At 44.7% G+C, this 20,221-nt stretch overlaps 1 protein-coding gene across 1 annotated transcript in view; it reads left to right on the forward strand.

Moving 5' to 3' along the window:
• Positions 1-20,221, forward strand: part of LOC120990692 (oocyte zinc finger protein XlCOF7.1-like) — a 54,447-nt gene that overhangs the window by 22,291 nt on the left and 11,935 nt on the right. The window lies entirely within an intron of this gene.

A 20,221-nucleotide genomic window follows, 5' to 3' on the forward strand; every position in this document is an offset into this window, starting at 1 on the left:
AAACACTCAAAACATTTTTTTGTGTTTCCTTGTTGCCCCCATGCATTATAATGTCTCCTTGATGCCCCCATGCAGTAGTAGCAATTAGTTGCCCACTAAGAACGGGGTCACCATTCCCCCCAAATCTAATTGAGCGACCGTGCCCCCTGCTGCTCCATTCATTCTCTATGGGAGTGCTGGAGATAGCAGCGATCAGCTATCTTCACCGCTCCCATAGAAAATGGGACATCCTAGTGGAAAACCCTGGTAAGTGGGTTGTTCAGAGTGTGCCCATCATAGGTGCACATTGTCAGGAAGGGCATCTTGGCATCATAAAGATGCCTTTCAGTCAAATAAAACATTGGGGGTCATTTACTAAAGACTGGTGCTTTCCATATGGGTCTTAGTGCCTACGCGCTACAGCCATATTACTGCAGCCACCAGAGCGCAGTGAATGTTCTCAGCCCCGGCCTCTCTATGCAGCAGCCCCTAGAGTGCAGCAACTGTTATCCAGCGCCGGTCTCCTGGCTCTGGGGGTTTACAGCCACTAGATGCCATTTCTTTGTGACCTAAAGGACCCCGTGACTAGGGTTGTCACAATACAAAAATTTTGATTCAATTTCGGTCCCATAAAAAAGTAATGCAATACTCAAAACCACGCAAAAGAAAAATTAAATGCCAAAATAAGTGTGCATTCCGCAATTTATGGAACGTGCGGCCCATAATAGAACAGTCCTATCCTAATTTTTAGGGGAGAAGGAGACCAAAAAATGGAAAATCGTGTGTTTTTTACATTTTCTTTTCTTTTTTACGGCGTTTACAACATAGGAGATATTTTTCAATACTTTAATAGTTTGGACTTTTTCGGACGTGGCGATACCTAATTAGTTTTTTTTTGTTGTTTATATTTTTTTATGTAAATTGGGAAAGGGGGTGATTTAAAATTGTAATATTTTGGTGTTTTTATTTTTTTAAACTTTTTTATTTAATAACTATTAGCCCCCTTATGGGGCTAGAACCCTGGATCTTTTCATCCCTTGTCCTATTCACCCTAATAGGGATCTATTAGGGGGCGTAGGATCTCACACTATCCCTGCTGCCCTGTGCTTTGTGCACACAGCAGCAGGGAGATTACCATGGCAGCCATGGATGGCTTCAATAGCGTCCTGACTGCCATGGTAACCGATCGGAGCCCTGAGATTTCACTGCTGGGGCTCCGATCAGAAGCTACCACTGCACCACCAATGAAGACGGGAGGGGACCCTGTGGCCACTGCCACCAATGCTTATAATCCTGGGGGGTTGGGTGGACTGCGCCACCGAGGATTATAATTTATAACACTGAAGTATGGGGGGGGGGTGCACTGCACCACCAATGAATGTAATTAACCCCATAATACAAATATAGACTGCGGGTGCCAGCCATATCACACAGCCGGCACTCGGCCTCAATGACAGGGATCCCGCCGAACCGTGCCAATTAACCCCTCAGGTGCTGCTTCCTGTCAATGATACCGGGTGCTGGGTATGTGATATGGCCAGCACCCGCAGATGCAGAGAGCTACTGCCGGCAGTGTGAAAGTAGCCTAACCAAATTTTTATGCCATAGTCGGCTTTGTGCTATCTCTGCAATTATTTTATTAAAGTTTGGTTAGTGAGTAGAGTTTTCGAAATTTAAAAAAGGAAGAATGGTATGCCCTCAAACTAGTTACAGTTTTTTGAAGATCAATGATCTTCGGACCGCTGTGGAGTAAAAAGGTTAAAATTTTCTTAGCTTAGGGACAGAAAACACATGCAGAGATGTAACCCCTTCCCGACTGCCCACTGGATATATACATCCTATCTGCACATACCCCGTTCAGATAATACGTATATACACGTGCAGGCAGCGCTTTAATCCCAGCACTGATCAGCGCCTGGATTAAAGCTCCTGCAATCTAGCAGGAGAAGGTCAGGTCCTGGCTGACAGACACAGCGGGGACCCTGAGGAGAAGACAGGAGCGGTTTGTGGATAAGGGCACTTTGGGTGTCTCTTCAAGTAATGTATACAGTTCTGGCTGGCCTCACTGTGTAGGCACAACGCAGGCATGGAGACCGCCATATTGGAGTGATGCCGTTTCCCCTAACTTCACATACCACCAACACGTGGATTTAAGCGGCATGCAAACTTTCCAAGAGGGCATGTTTTTCACTTTTAAGGGAAAGGAGTTTTACAGAACCTCTACAGCTCTCAGATATTCCTCATCTAGTAACCCACGGCCCAGTTCCTCACAAAATCTGAAAAAAAAAAACATGGATTTGAGGGAGTGGATGTTGAACAGGCCCACCTAGAAGCGAGAGGACTTTCCCAAAAAGTTATCAATACATTGATGTTTATCAGCAAAACATCTAAAACCAGTAGTTACTGTAAAGTTTGAAAAAAAATGTTGTACAACTAGAGGCTAGAAAGTTTAGTATTCCAGTTATTTTGGAGTTTTTTTCAGGAAGGACAAGATTCAGGTCTAAAACCCAGTACGCTAAAAGTATAGTCAGCAGCTTTGAGTATTTTTTATGATTATAAACTTTCTGAAGAAAAGTTAATGACCAGATTTCTTCTAGCCACAGGACGTCTAAGACCAAGGCAACGTAATCTAGTTCCTCCATGGAATCTAAATCTGGTAATCAATGGGGATCATTTACTAACTGATACACGCCAGTTTTCTGGCGTATATCTGATGCAGATTTGGTCGCAAAGGGGATTTGCTGCCAAATCTGCAACTTTTCCCCACTCACGCCAGGTCTAAAAAAAAGGCAGGGCGGCGTGGGTTAGGAAGGGGATATTCCGCCCGGTCCATCTCATTTATCATTTTCTACATTTGTTTTAGGCATAGAAAATTTTCTAAATCTACTCCAGCAAGGAAGCTGGCATAGATTTAAAGTTATGTAGAGGCCGGCCCTGATTATCCCTCACATAGGAGCAGGGGAGAGACGACCTGTTCCTCCAAGACACGGAAGAGCAGGAGTCTCTGCAGGCCAAACAGCAAGGAAAAGAAGCCAAGTGGAACGGCAGGTAAGTATCTAGTGGCGGGGATAACCACTGAACCAAGAACCCAGGCAGGCATGGTAACTTACCTGCTGTAGCTGCTGGCACAACAGAAGACCACACCAAGGTAAACTGGAACCCATACAAACGCACTGCAATCCAAACACTAAACGGATGCAGTTAGTACTGACACACAGGAACCAGCACTCCAGCAACAGCTCACAGACTTGACTTTTGGTTCACCCCTCCGGGAAACCATGGAACCCCCTTCCGGAGGCACAACAAACAGGGTATGACTTGCATACATGCCGGACATAAAACACCAACTGACCAGACATGTAACAACAACAAGACGAGACACCACACCCTGAACATAAACCCACACAGGTAAGGAAGGGGAAAATGGAGGATAGAATGGGAAGACAATTTATGTCCAACAAGGTGGCCCTCAAGGACTGGCCAGGTTCACCCAGGAAAGGAGCAGAGCTCCATCACCAAACAAGGCTGAAGTACAACTGACTCCAGCCTGGAAGCCACAGGTAATATAAACCTCATGGCCACACCCAGGACACACCTAAATCCTCACCAGCTAGATAATTAACCACTTCGGCACCAGACAGGGAAGGCCCAAGGAGAAAGGAGGAGGCACCTACATGCTGTAACCAAAACAGGTTGCTGCTGGCAACAGCATGCTCGGCAACCGTGTCACGGCGCACACCAAAGGCCGTGACACTTATCGAGAAAAATAAAAAAAAAGTATGGTCCTTAGAAAATGATTGTACTGTTACCCCAGAAGATGTTCAAAAGCGACTTGAACCAATCCATCAAAATCTGCACTGCAAAAGGCAAACTGTGGTCTTTCCCATCTGAACCCAGCAGTGTAGCCAAAAAGCAGTTTCCGTCCAGGTTTATGGCATTTCTGTACCCAGTAGAACCCACATATCAATTCAAGAAGTGTAAAGTGAGTCTCAGATGCAGGGTGTACTCCACATTAATTTCTGCAAAATACCTCACTCTACCCCTTAATAAATACCTTGATGGGGAGAGATTCCAAAATGGGGTCACTTCTCAGGGTTCCATATATTATTTCACACCACAGCCTCTACAGTTGGACCTCAAAATGTGCATGGTGCTGTTTTACTGAGTTTTACATCTCAAATGTTCAGGCAAAAGATTAGGGCCACATGTAGGATGTTTCCAAAATGAGGAAAAACAGCATAATAAATAAAAGAGATGACCCTTTACACTGGTACATGAAGGACACAACATTTTGGGCACTGATATGGTCCAGATCTCTGTGGAAAAAGTAAAATTTTCACTTTGCATCATATGCTGTGAATTAAGTTTTGCAAAACACCTATGGGGTCAAAATGCTTACTCCGCCCCTTAATAAATACATTGAGCAGTGTATTTTTTAAAATGGGGTCACTTTTGGGGGGTTTCCACTTTAGGGATACATGGTACACAAAAACCATTCCAACAGATTCTGCCTTCCAAAAGCCATATGCAGGGCTCCGTCCCTTCCGAGCCCTGCAGTGTGCCTATATGGCAGTTTATACTAATCCCCTAGGGGACAAAGGGGTAAAATTTAACATTTATTAAGAATGTTTCTAAAATAAATAGGCGCTAATGGAGGAACCTCTAAGACAAACAAACATAAGACAGCCCAGAGGGCCCAAACTAGACATTGTCGGGGGGTAATAATTCAATTAAGATTTATTAATTATTAGTATAAAAATAATTAATCATAAAATAATAAAATTTATAAAATTTGTCATAAATTCTTAAAATCATGACCTGGTGAATTGTAGACAACCTAATTGATACAATTCACATCTGAGTCCGACTATTTCCTCAGATAAATAAGTTCTTTTTGACGTGAGATGACGTTAATGATAAAATGTAGTTTTGCATTATACAATAATACACAGGTATTAAAAAAAATATGCAGATTTATTGGTTACAAGATTATAAACATATATAATTAGATAAACACAATGATACATGCTAATGAATATATATAGCGTTAATATAAAGCATTACAAGCTTAACAATACATGTGAGTGGAAATAACTTGTCACATTATACACAAGCTATTAATAGGTTAGGATATCAAAATATGAACATGAGTTATATACATTACTTCTGTTCAGAGAAAACCTCATGATATCAGGATGGGCATGTCTAATCCTAGACATCAATATAGAATGCTAAATACATTCTGGCCCCCCCCCCCCCCCCCCCCCCCCCCGGCTTCAAGATGGGCACTTCCATCCAAGGATATAACTTAGAAGAGACAACTGTATCCTTCCGCCCCATCCTGGACTATTTTCACATATATAACATTGGTAAGAATATTAAGACAAATAACAGGGATCTAGGATCTTAAATGGGAAGGACTTGACGTCTTTCCTGTGGGAATCCATCACTTAGCTTGGCGAAGAATGTTCTATCAATATCAATATATATATATATATATATATATATATATATATATAAAAGCAATCATTTAATGCTTTGCTAGATTATGAGTCTAGATTCTTCTGCAGGTAGAATGAAGCCTCACAATATCCTAAGACTACATCTCAATATGGAGATGATCAATTAATTTAATTATTTATTTATTCGCCAATCTAGATGGTATAATTTCACCCACACTATCAAATTAGTCTTAATAAAATGAAATATCATTTTCTGTGTATCTTACCAAGTCCTAGTAGGAATCTCACTTCTGCTCCTAGGAAAGCTGGGTGGTCCATCATAGCGCATCTCATAATGGCTTTCATCTTGATAAACCCCTCTAGAGAGCTTTACTTCTCTTCTTCTCTCCTTTTCTCTCTTTCTCCTTTTTTTAATCTCCAGCTCTCGCCTTTTTTCTCTTGCTAGCTCTCCATGCTACTCCTCCCACGAGTAATTATTCCCCCCCTTATCTAAGAATCATCCCCTTTAGGTTAGGGATTCCCAATCAGGCAAGGTGGGTGTATTCGCATGCTAATAACATCATGACGTTGTATCAACTCCTAATATGGTATAGAACAAATAATGAAATAATATAATATTGTCCATCTGCCTCCAGATGGCACTGTGGTATTGTAGATGAACATAACAACTTTTAAGCATTAAAATTAAATATCTAATAATATGTATACATGAACTCGTTGACCTTTCTTAATAAATCATTGAGGAAGGTCTTTTCCTGACACTTTTAATTACCTACTGTATATCCTGGACTTGTTGGAGTTGACTGTCTTCTCCTATCTTTTTGAAATATAGGTTGAGCGGCTTTGATGCTTGGCATCGGAACTTGTACATTTCACTTATCTACGTCCATGAATAACTATTATTTTGAAATGGCATTTAACTTAAACTTACTTGTTTCTGTACCTTCTAAATGGTAAATACATGGTATAACATATATATAAATCGATACATTGTTACACATAGATAACACATTATATGAATTATTGATTAACATATGTTGTTAACTAAATATACCATGCAAAGATATATATAATATAATTATGAATATATAAATTGAACCTCATACAGCAGGTGTGTGATAAGGACATGAGTCCTTATCAAGTAACCTTGTTCCCTCCAGACAGACATGTTTTAGGGAGTTGGCATACTCCTTACAGATGGTCCCATATCTTTAGTTATAACTTTTAAATACAATGTCCGTTTATGTTCACAATTATATTTTTTTTTTTATAAACTGAACTTGCCATGAACTCATCTTGGTTTCCTCAGCCACATAATATAACTTTGGTTCAGGCTGATCTTGATCTTAAAGGCAATGAGATGAGCATTCCTTTTGATTATAATGTCATTAGATAATATTGTATACGTATGAAAATGCACAACAACATGCACAGTATCGTGACAGAAATATAGCAAAACAGGAACGTTCTCACCCATGTATGGAGTCAACCTAGCTGGCAGAATCTCTTTCGTGTTGCTGATGTCAAACGATGGACATTAATGATGTGTCGCCATACCAGATCAGTGCCAGCGTATTCACCACAGCATAGACAGGAATCGGGAGCAGCAGGCCCTAGAAAACCCTGCTAGAGGGGCAGGGGCTATAACGCCCTACCTGTCTATACGAGGTACTTGCCCCGCAAGGGGCGTCCCCGTCCGGATACCTATCCCTACTTGGGGCAGAATCCCTAGTACACCCTATTCAGGTATTAAGAATGTTTCTAAAATAACGTGTCACGTTTCATTCAGCGAACTCATCAGGGAAGATGTACATATGTAATGTCAAGCAAAGGATGGGGCTTGCATTACAAAACAAAAAATTAGTGAGGGAGGAATTGATAAAGGATATTCAAGAGAGACACAGGGGGTTGGTCAGTCGGACTCAAACCACCTTGAATAACCAAAACAACCCAGTTAGCTTAATTGCAGGCACACCAGTGGGTGATGCCTGCCAGAGTCCAAGTATGACCCTAGGATACGTGCTATCCAATTTGGCTGTCAGAAAGGGTGCCTACCTGTCAGCGCCTTTTAAATGTACCAAGTTGCGCGCCAATGTTCCCGATCCGCCCTACTTCCGGTCAGGTGACGCCGGATACAGGAAGTCACGTGACCGGTGGAACGCAAGGAAGTGGGCCGGCACTTTCCGGCAATGCGCCCCAGAGACTGCGATGCCAAGGATGACACCGCAAATCACGTGACAATGCACATGATCGGACTTAGGTTTTGCCAATTACTACCGTAGATTTATTAAGAATTTTTCAGTAATTGCTAAACCGTTGACCGACCTTACTAAGAAAGGGGCGGATTTGGAGAACTGGTCTACTGAGGCCATTACTTCGTTTGAAACACTAAAAAAGGCATTCAGTAGCGCTCCCATTCTGATCCAGCCAGATCAGGAGAGACCTTTTATTGTGGAGGTGGATGCGTCTGAGGACGGCGCAGGAGCAGTCCTTTCACAAGGTCCTGCTAGTCTAACTAACCTGAGACCATGTGCATTCTTTTCCAGAAAATTTTCTTCCACCGAGAGAAACTACGACATAGGGAATCGGGAGTTGCTGGCCATTAAGTGGGCATTTGAGGAGTGGAGGCATTTTCTGGAGGGGGCAAGGCATTGTGTAACTGTTGTCACTGACCATAAGAACCTTATGTTTCTCGAATCTGCTAAGAGGTTGAATCCCCATCAGGTTAGATGGGCACTGTTTTTTACTCGTTTTGAATTCTCCATTACTTTCAGGCCTGGAGGTAAAAACGTGAAAGCTGATGCATTATCTCAGAGCTTCCATGCTTTTCAGCCTACAGAGGCACCGCCTGAATCCATCCTACCAGCAAATATCTTCGTAGCAGCCTTAACCAAAGATATCTCGGATCTCATTAAGGCTGAACAACATCTGGCACCGGCAACCACCCCAACAGATAAGTTGTTTGTTCCCATACAATTTCGTCTCCAGCTGTTGGGTGAGTGTCATGATTCTGCCTTTTGTGGACATCCTGGTTTTGAGGGCACTAGAGAGCTGGTTTCTAGATCCTATTGGTGGCCCACTCTATTTAGGGATGTCAAGTCCTACGTGTCAGCCTGGGAGGTTTGTGCTAGGTCTAAGACACCTAGGACTCTCCCTGCTGGTAACCTACGACCCCTACCCATTCCCAGTAGACCCTGGTCCCATATCTCAATGGACTTTATTACTGACCTTCCGCCGGCGAAAGAAATTGTACGGTTACATGGTATCCTAGAATATATTGTATCTGACAGGGGTGTGCAGTTTGTGTCCAAGGTGCGTAATTCCTTGCAGTATCTGATTCACTGGAAGGGGTATGGACCTGAAGAGAGATCTTGGGTACCTGCCAGGGAGGTTCATGCTCCTAGACTTGTTCGAAAATTTCATTTAGAACACCCTGAAAGGCCATCGCCTGAAGTCTTGGGTCCGGTAGCCCCTCGTAAAAGGGGGGCTACTGTCACGGGGCGCCAAAGGCGCACTCGGTCTCCCATCAGCCGGAGACCTGCTGCTTTGCTTAGGGAGCGAGGATCTGTGTTTGGCCTCGTTCCCAGGGCGGCTTTGCTAGCTAGGAGGCTCCCTGCTCCTAGGTCTGCCTTGAGCGCCGAGCTGATCACTCGGTGCTCGATTTGTCTGTCTGTCGGTCATGTGACGCTGGCCACGTCACATGACCCTCACTCCCCACTATAAATATAGGCAGCCTGCTGGCCACAGGTTGCCTGTTAGTTTTAGGTATCTGGTGATTGTTTTGTTCCTGCATACTTACCTGATCCTGTGTTCCCTGACGATTCTCTGCCTGCTCCTCCTGTACTGCGCATCTCTCCTGGTATCCTGACCCCGGCTTCCACCTGACGATTCTTTGCGGACTCCTGTTGTACTTCGTTTCTCTCCTGGTATTTGACCTTGGCTTTTCCTGACTATTCTCTGCTCATTCCTTAGTACTGCGTAGCTCTCTAGGTATTGACCAGGTCATTATCTTGTCTGTCTTCCCAGCACGTATCCTAAGTTAGGGACTGCCGTCTAGTTGTCCCCTGTCATTAGTGCTTGTGAGGCAAGTAGGCAGGGCCAGGGGTGAGGGTGGAGCGCAGTGGTCACTATCCTCCCCCCTGTGTGTCATGTACGTTACCGTCACAATGTGTCTTTTATGCCCCTCCCACATGCCACAGATTGGAGCTAGGTGCTTGAAAATTTAATCCTCTGCAGATCTTAGTGACATGTGCCACTTCCTCTATTTTCATAAACCGATGGCTCGTTTTTCTTGGTGTTGCAATTTCAATGTTGAGGACTGTAAAGAAATGAATTATTAAAAAATGTCCTACTAGCCCACAGGCCCAAAATACCCCATTATTGTGCTACTGTTAGGACAATAGGAAAAGGCATCACTCTCAGTATGTTGAGATCAGTGTCCCAAAGTACAGTGGATATAAAAAGTCTACACACCCCTGTTAAAATGTCAGGTTTCTGTGCTGTAAAAAAATGAGACAAAGATAAATCATTTCAGAACTTTTTCCACCTTTAATGTGACCTATAAACTGTACAACTCAATTGAAAAACAAACTGAAATCTTTTAGGTGAAGGGAAGAAAAATAAATAAATATGTGGTTGCATAAGTGTGCACACCCTCTTATAACTGGGGATGTAGCTGTGTTCAAAATTAAGCAATCACATTCAAAATCATGTTAAATAGGAGTCAGCATACACCTGCCATCATTTAAAGTGTCTTTGATTAACCCCCCAAATAAAGTTCAGCTGCTCTAGTTGGTCTTTCCTGAGATTTTCTTAGTCGCATCCCACAGCAAAAGCCATGGTCCACAGAGAGCTTCCAAAGCATCAGAGGGATCTCATTGTTAAAATGTATCAGTCAGGAGAAGGGTACAAAAGAATTTCCAAGGCATTAGATATACCATGGAACACAGTGAAGACAGTCATCATCAAGTGGAGAAAATATGGCACAACAGTGACATTACCAAGAACTGGACGTCCCTCCAAAATTTATGAAAAGATGAGAAGAAAACTGGTCTGGGAGGCCACCAAGAGGCCTACAGCAACATTAAAGGAGCTGCAGGAATATCTGGCAAGTACTGGCTGTGTGGTACATGTGACAACAATCTCCCGTATTCTTCATATGTCTGGGCTATGGGGTAGAGCGGCAAGATGAAAGCCTTTTCTTACGAAGAAAAACACCCAAGCCAGGCTACATTTTGCAAAAACACATCTGAAGTTTCCCAGAAGCATGTGGGAAAAGGTGTTATGGTCTGATGAAACCAAGGTTGAACTTTTTGGCCATAATTACAAAAGATATGTTTGGCGCAAAAACAACACTGCACATCACCAAAAGAACACCATCCCCACAGTGAAGCATGGTGGTGGCAGCATCATACCAAGGGGCTGTTTTCTTCAGCTGGAACTGGGGTCTTAGTTTAGCTAGAGGGAATTATGAACAGTTCCAAATACCAGTCAATATTGGCACAAAACCTTCAGGCTTCTGCTAGAAAGCTGAACATAAAGAGGAACTTAAATCTTTCAGCATCACAACGACCCAAAGCATACATCCAAATCAACAAAGGAATGGCTTCACCAGAAGAAGATTAAAGTTTTGGAATGGCCCAGCCTGAGCCCAGACCTGAATCCGATTGAAAATCTGTGGGGTGATCTGAAGAGGGCTGTGCACAGGAGATGCCCTCGCAATCTGACAGATTGAGAGTGTTTTTGCAAAGAAGAGTGGGCAAATCTTGCCAAGTCAAAATGTGCCATGCTGATAGACTCATACCCAAAAAGACTGAGTGCTGTAATAAAATCAAAAGGTGCTTCAGCAAAGTATTAGTTTAAGGGTGTGCACACTTATGCAACCATATTATTTTAGTTTTATATTTTTTTCTTCCCTCTACCTAAAAGATTTCAGTTTGTTTTTCAATTGAGGTGGAAAAAGTTCTGAAATGATTTATCTCTGTCTCATTTTTTTTACATCACAGAAACCTGACATTTTAACAGGGGTGTGTAGACTTTTTATATCCACTGTATTTTAACCCTTTAAAAACACCAGTTTCTCTATGCCGACTTTGATGCCAGTTCTTGTTCCCAGAACCTGTTCAGACCAGACTGAATTCAACTGCATATAATGAAGGGCACCACCTTCTGTATGATGGCAGTGTGGCCCAAAGTCATTTAACCCATTAAATCACAATTTTATTCGCACTTTGATTTCCATTTGTTTTGGCTGTTGATTAGATATCAGAGCGTTGTTGTTAATAGAATAAATATACCAGGATAGACTTAGCCTCTTACGGAAACAGGGCGTACCTGTACGCCCTGATGTCATGGTACCCAAGGGCGTACAGGTACGCAAATTGGGATAGCTCAGGCCACAGGTCAAGCCTGCACACCCAGTAGTCAAGGGGTTCATCGCTCTTTAGAGTGTCGATATCTGCAGTAAAGGCGAGGTAGTCTGCTACCTGTCGGTCGAGTCGTTCTCTGAGGGTGGACCCCGAAGGGCTGTGGCGATGCGTAGGACTTAAAAAGCTTGCATGTCCTCCATCAACAACACGTCTGTAAAGCGTCCTGTCTTTGCCGGCGTGGTCGTGGTAGGAGGAGGATTACTTTCACCTCTTCCCCTGTTAGATTCCCGTTGTGCTGTGACATCCCCCTTATAAGCTGCGTAAAGCATACTTTTTAATTTATTTTGGAACTGCTGCATCCTTTCCGACTTCCGGTAATTCGGTAACATTTCAGGCACTTTCTGCTTATACCGGCGGTCTAGTAGCGTGGCCACCCAGTACAGGTCGTTCTCCTTCAGCCTTTTTATACGAGGGTCCCTCAACAGACACGACAGCATGAAAGACCCCATTTGCACAAGGTTGGATGCCGAGCTACTCATGTCCCGTTCCTCGTCCTCACTGATCTCACTGAAGGTCTGTTCTTCCCCCCAGACACGTACAACAGCACGGGTACCAGATAGGTGACAACGAGCACCCTGGGATGCCTGCTGTGGTTGGTCTTCCTCCTCCTCAAAGCCACATTCCTCCTCTGACTCCTCTTCCTCAGACTCCTCTTCCAGCGTTGCCGCAGGTCCAGCAAGCGATGCTGATAAGGCTGTTTCTGGTGGTGATGGTGACCACAACTCTTCCTCTTCACGCTCATCTACGGCTTGATCCAGCACTCTTCGCAGGGCACGCTCCAGGAAGAAAACAAATGGGATGATGTCGCTGATGGTACCTTCAGTGCGACTGACTAGGTTTGTCACCTCCTCAAAAGGACGCAAGAGCCTACAGGCATTGCGCATGAGCGTCCAGTAACGTGGTAAAAAAATTCCCAGCTCCGCAGAGGCTGTCCTAGCACCCCGGTCATACAAATACTCGTTGACGGCTTTTTCTTGTTGGAGCAGGCGGTCGAACATTAGGAGTGTTGAATTCCAACGTGTCGGGCTGTCGCAAATCAAGCGCCTCACTGGCATGTTGTTTCGCCGCTGAATATCTGAAAAGTGCGCCATGGCCGTGTAGGAACGCCTGAAATGGCCACACACCTTCCTGGCCTGCTTGAGGACGTCCTGTAAGCCTGGGTACTTATGCACAAAGCGTTGTACAATCAGATTCAACACATGTGCCATGCACGGCACATGTGTCAACTTTCCCAAATTCAATGCCGCCAACAAATTGCTTCGGCTGTCACACACCACTTTGCCGATCTCCAGTTGGTGCGGAGTCAGCCACTGATCCACCTGTGTGTTCAGGGCAGACAGGAGTGCTGGTCCGGTGTGACTCTCTGCTTTCAGGCAAGTCAACCCCAAGACGGCGTGACACTGTCGTATCCGGGATGTGGAATAGCCCCTGGGGAGCTGGGGGGGGGGTGCAGTTGATGTGGAGCAAGACGCAGCAGCAGAAGAGGACTCAGCCGAGGAGGTTATCGAAGAGGATGGAGTAGGAGGAGTAGAGGAGGTGGCAGCAGGCCTGCCTGCAAGTCGTGGCGGTGTCACCAACTCCTCTGCAGAGCCACGCATTCCATGCTTGGCAGCCGTCAGCAGGATTACCCAATGCGCAGTGTAGGTGATATACCTGCCCTGACCGTGCTTTGCAGACCAGGTATCAGTGGTCAGATGGACCCTTGCCCCAACACTGTGTGCTAGACATGCCATGACTTCCTTTTGCACAATAGAGTACAGGTTGGGGATTGCCTTTTGTGAAAATAAATTTCGACCGGGTACCTTCCACTGCGGTGTCCCAATAGCTACAAATTTTTTGAAGGCCTCAGACTCCACCAGCTTGTATGGTAAATGCTGGCGGGCTAAGAGTTCCGACAAGCCAGCTGTCAGACGCCGGGCAAGGGGGTGACTCTGTGACATTGGCTTTTTACGCTCAAACATTTCCTTGACAGATACCTGACTGTGGGCAGATGAGCAGGAACTGCTGAAGGTGAGAGGCGGAGTGGCGGATGGTTGAGAGGGGGCAAGGAGGACAGCAGTGGTTGACGTGGCTGAAGATGCTGGACCACTAGGAGGATGGCGGCTTTGAGTTTGTGTGTTGCTTGCACTCATGTGTTGATCCCATAGGCGTTTGTGATTTGAGATCATGTGTCTTCACAAAGCAGTTGTACCTAGGTGGGTGTTAGACTTCCCACGACTCAGTTTCTTTTGGTACAGGTTGCAAATGGCATCGCTGTTGTCAGAGGCAGACACACCAAAAAAATGCCACACTGCTGAGCTTTGCAATGACGGCATTCTGGTGGTGGCAACAGCATGCGTTGATTGGCGTGCTGTCTGGTTGACCCCGGGTGCCGATGCATGCTGTCTGACTGTGCCACTAGCTCCTTGCGACCACCTCCCCCTGCTTCCAACTCGTTTCCTCCTCCTCTCTGTCTCCCCATCTGAACTATACCCCTGTTCTTCTTCTCTTCGAGCGGGCACCCATGTGACATCCACGGACACATTGTCATCATCAACCGCTTCACTTGTATCTGACACCTCAGCAAAGGAAGCAGCAGCGGGTACAACATCATCATCATCACACCGTACGTCCATGTGTGTAATGCTGCCTGACTGAGACATATCCATGTTATCTACATCCTCTGGCAATAATGGTTGCGCATCACTCATTTCTTCCAACTGATGTGTAAATAACTCCTCTGACAGATCAAGTGAAGCAGCTGTGGTGCTAGTGTTGGTGGCGGCAGGCGGGCGAGTGGTAACTTGAGAGGTGCCCGAAGCTGAGCTTGAGGAGGATGGTGCGTCAAGGTTCTGAGCGGAAGCTGTAGAAGATTGGGTGTCCTGTGTTAGCCAGTCAACTATGTCCTCAGAACTTTTCGAGTTCAGGGTACGTGGCCTCTGAACACTGGACATTATTCTAGGGCCAAAGGGAATCACAGCACCACGACCACGACGGACCCTGCGGGGTGGCCTGCCTCTGCCTGTCATTTTTTTGAGATTAGTTGTACTATGCGTGCAAGCTACTGTGACACCAGATATGAGTGTCACTGTGCACTGGCAGTAGTTGGCACAGTACACGCTATAGGCCTGACACACACGCTTGTAGGCAACTAACTGCTATTACAGTATATTACAGTCAAAATTGTTGTTTTAAAAAAAAAATGTAATCTACTGTGACACCAGATATGAGTTGCACTGGTGACACTGTGCAATTGCAGGGCCTGAAACACACACGCTTGCTGGCAACTGACTGCTATTATATTACAGTCAAAATTGTTGTTGTTTTTTTAAATGTAATCTACTGTGACACCAGATATGAGTTGCACTGGTGACACTGTGCACTGGCAGGACCTGAAACACACACGCTTGCAGGCAACTGACTGCCATTATATTACAGTCAAAATTTTTGTTGTTTTTTTAAATGTAATCTACTGTGACACCAGATATGAGTTGCACTGGTGACACTGTGCACTGGCAGGGCCTGACACACACAATGGCAGGCAACTGCAATTAGATTACAGAGGGGGGGGGAAAAAAAAAGCTGACTGATGTACTGGCCCTAAAAAGGGCTTCTTGGGGTGCTGTCAGGACGCTGTCCTTACAGCAGAGATCAGATAAGTCTTTCAGGACTGGAGTGGACACTGAATACACTAGACTAGCTATCGATTTCCCTATTAAATCAGCAGCAGCTACACTGTCCCTCCTCTCACTAAGACTGCAGATTCCGAATGAATCTAAAATGGATGCTGTCCAGGAGGTAGGAGGGTCTGGGAGGGAGGGTATGCTGCTGATTGGCTGGAATGTGTCTGCTGACTGTGAGGTACAGGGTCAAAGTTTGCTCAATGATGACGAATAGGGGGCGGACGGAACATCGTATATGTTCGCCCACCGCGGCGAACGCGAACAAGCGATGTTCGCCGGGAACTGTTCGCCGGCAACTGGTTCGGGACATCTCTATCGCTGATCAGCGTGTTTGAATCTTTTTTTTTTACACTTTTTGGGAAATTCACATTTTTTTTGTTAGGTTTTTTTTATTTGTTTTTTTTCTGTTAGGTGTAGGGCAAAGTACGCGAACACCCGTCCCCCACACACACGCACACTGAATAAAGTTTTCCACGAACGCACACGCACACACACACTCCCTTATGGCCCGCTTGCCTCCAACTCCGAGAGCCCCAGTGAGGACGAGGATGACCCCACTTACCTCTTGTCATCCGAGTCCTCCTCATCATCTAGCAATGATGATGAGCCCCCAAGGCGGCGGAGACAGGGTACCGCCATGCCAGGGACCCTGTGGCCCACACTAGTACAAGCAGCTCTGGGGCTCGTACTAGTTTTACGGCCCACCAGATAAGTCCACCTGAGCCCCCTACCGGTGAACTTGTATGGTGTACCCCAGAAGATTTTGAGCCCGTGATTCCTGATTTTGTTGGCCAAGCAGGAATCCAGATTCCCACAGTGGGCTTCACTAAATATGACTTTTTTAGTCTTTTTTACAGTGACCACTTTGTGAATCTGATGGTGGAGCAAACGAACTTGTACGCCCAACAGTTCATTGCTCAACACCCGGACTCCTTTTTGGCTAGGTCCGGTGGCTGGACTCCGGTCAGTGCAGCCGAGATGAGGACGTTTTGGGGCCTCGTGCTGCACATGGGCCTAGTCAAAAAACCCAGTGTCAGGCATTACTGGAGTGGGGACGTCCTCTACCAGACCCCACTTTACAGTACGGCCATGACACGTACCCGGTTTGAGGCCATTCGGAAATGCCTGCATTATGCAGATAATGCAGCATGTCCCCCCCCCCCCGAGGTGATCCTGCCTATGACCTCCTGTACAAAATCAGGCCGGTCAGCGATCACTTCGGGGCCAAATTTTTGGAGGCCTATGTACCTGGAAGGGAGGTTGCGGTTGATGAGTCTCTCATTGCTTTCAAGGGGAGACTCATTTTCCGCCAGTATGTTTCCTCTAAGCGGGCGAGGTATGGCGTGAGGCTGTACAAACTTTGGGAGAGTACCTCAGGGTACACTTACAAGTTTTGTGTGTACGAGGGGCGAGATTCCCGTATTGAACCCCCAGAATGCCCCCCCACTCTGGGTGTTAGTGGGAAACTTGTATGGGACCTTATGCACCCACTGCTAGATAATGGGTTACCAGCTCTACGTGGATAACTTTTATACTAGTATCCCCTTGTTCCAGTCTCTCGCCGCCAGATCCACGTCCGCTTGTGGGACCGTGCGGAAAAATCAACGCGACCTTCCTACCCACCCCCTCCAGGTACCTATCCCCAGGGGTGAGACCCGTGCCCTTACCAGTGGAAACCTGTTGCTGGTCAGATATAAGGACAAGAGGGATGTCCTTGTACTATCCACAATTCATGGTAACGGCATCCCCCCTGTCCCTGTGTGAGGTACCACGGCACGGTCCTCAAGCCCGATTGTATCGTCGACTACAATCGGTATATGGGAGGAGTTGATCTCTCTGATCAAGTCCTCAAGCCATATAACGTCATGCGCAAAACCCGGGCATGGTACAAAAAAGTTGCGGTCTACCTGGTACAGGTTGCCTTGTACAACTCTTTTGTGCTGTCCAGGAGCGCTGGCAACACAGGGAAATTCCTCCAGTTCTATGAGGCAGTCCTCAAGGCCCTGATCTTTTCTGACCGGGAAAGAGCAGGCTGAAGTACCTCAGGAACTGGAGGAGCCCGGATTGTCCCTGGCCAACACTTTTGAGGTGTGGTCCCCCCATACTGGAAATAAGGGACGGTCCCAAAAAAAGTGCAGAGTGTGTCACGGAAGGACACCACCACTCAGTGTGACACATGCCCCGATCATCCGGGCCTCTGCATTGACGGTTGCTTCAGGGAGTACCACACTTCCATGGAGTTCTAAATTTATAATCCCCTTCCCCAATTTAAATTCCATTTAGCCACTGACAATCGAAAGAAAACTATGGTTCTCAGACTTGAGAAAATTTTTTTTCTTTTCTAAAATGATATTTTGTAAAACTAAAATAAATAAAAAAGTAGACATATTAGGTATCGCCACGTCCGTAATAATCTGTTCTATAAAAATACCCCATGACCTAACCCCTCAGATGAACACGGTCAAAAAAAAAGAAAAGAAAAACGGTGCAAAAAAAGGTATTTTTTTGTCACCTTACATCACAAAATGTTTAATAGCAAGCGATCAAAAAGTCATATGCCCCCCAAAATAGTGCCAATTAAACCGTCCTCTCATCCCGCAAAAAATGAGCTCATACCTAAAACAATCGGCTAAAAACAAAAAAAACTAACCCTTAGACTATGGAGATACTAAAATGTTATTTTTTTGTTTAAAAAAGGATAATAGTGTAAAACCTAAATAAATTTAAAAAAGTAGACATATTAGGTATCGCCGCGTCCGTAAGAATCTGCTCTAATAAAATTTCCCCATGACCTAACCCCTCAAATGAACACGGTCAAAAAAATAAAATAAAAACGGTGCTAAAACAGCTATTTTTTGGCAAATTTTTCATTTTAATCCATTTTTTCCAGTAACAAAGCAAGGGTTAACAGCCAAACAAAACTTAATATTTATTATTCAATATGTGAGTGAAAATCTAAATCGCACACGTTTTACCTATTATCATGCTGAAATTTAAAACAGTTGTTATATCAAAAGCATAGTAATGAGGATGTGCGATTTAGATTCTCTCTCACATATTGAATACTTAATATTTATTACCCTGATTCTGCAGTTTACAGAAACACCCCATATGTGGTTGTAAACTGCTGTATGACCAAACGGAAGGGCGCAGAAGGAAAAGAACGCCATATAGTTTCTGGAAGGCAGATTTTGATGGCCTTTTTTTTGGCACCATGTCCCATTTGAAGAACCCCTGATGCACCCCTAGAGTAGAAACTCCATAAAAGTGACCCCATTTAAGAAACTGATTTTGCTAACTTTATTAACCATTTAGGTGTTCCTCAACAGTTTATGGCAAATTAAGATGAATATTCAGAATTTCTATTTTTGGTAACCTTGCCTCACAAAAATGTAGTATAGAGCAACCAAAAATCATATGTACGCTAAAAATAGTCCCAACAAAACTGCCACCTTATCCCGTAGTTTCCAAAATGGGGTCACTTTGATGGAGTTTCTACTCTAGGGGTGCATCAGGGGGGCTTCAAATGGGACATGGTGTAAATAAACTAGTCCAGCAAAATCTGCCTTCCAAAAACCACACGGCGCTCCTTTCCCTCTACGCCCTGCTGTGTGCCCGTACAGTAGTTTACGACCACATATGGGGTGTTTCTGCAAACTACAGAATCAGGGCAATAAATATTGAGTTTTGTTTGGCTGTTAACCATTGCTTTGTTACTGGAAAAAATGGATTAAAATGGAAAATTTGCCAATTTTATCTCCATTTGCCATTAACTCTTGTGGAACACCTAAAGGGTTAACGACGTTTGTAAAATCAGTTTTGAATACCTTGAGGGGTGTAGTTTCTAGAATTGGGTTGTTTTTTGGGTGGTTTCTATTATGTAAGCCTCAGAATGTGACTTCAGACCTGAACTGGTCCTTAAAAAGTGGGTTTTTGAAAATTTAAGAAAAATTTCAAGATTTGCTTCTAAACTTCTAAGCCTTGTAACATCCCCAAAAAAATAGAATGTCATTCCCAAAATGATCCAAACATGAAGTAGACATATGGGGAATGTAAAGTAATAACTATTTTTGGAGGTATTACTATGTATTAGGCCTCTTTCACACGGGCGTTGCGGGAAAAGGTGCGGGTGCGTTGCGGGAACATGCACGATTTTTCCGCCGAGTGCAAAACATTGTAATGCGTTTTGCACTCGCGTGAGAAAAATCGCGAATGTTTGGTACCCAAACCCGAACTTCTTCACAGAAGTTCGGGCTTGGGAACGGTGTTCTGTAGATTGTATTATTTCCCCTTATAACATGGTTATAAGGGAAAATAATAGCATTCTGAATACAGAATGCATAGTAAAATAGCACTGGAGGGGTTAAAAAAAAATTTAACTCACCTTAGTCCACTTGATCGCGCAGCCCGGCTTCTCTTCTGTCTCCTTTGCTGATTGCAGGAAAAGGACCTGTGGTGACGTCACTCCGGTCATCACATGGTCCATCACATGATCCATCACCATGGTAAAAGATCATGTGACAGACCATGTGATGACCGGAGTGACGTCACCACAGGTCCTTTTCCTGCAATCAGCAAAGAAGGAGACAGAAGAGAAGCCAGGCTGCGCGATCAAGTGGATTAAGGTGAGTTAAATTATTTTATTTTTTAACCCCTCCAGCGGTATTGTACTATGCATTCTGTATACAGA

The sequence above is a fragment of the Bufo bufo genome, chromosome 2 (assembly GCF_905171765.1).
Source record: "Bufo bufo chromosome 2, aBufBuf1.1, whole genome shotgun sequence".
Taxonomy (NCBI): Eukaryota; Metazoa; Chordata; class Amphibia; order Anura; family Bufonidae; genus Bufo; species Bufo bufo.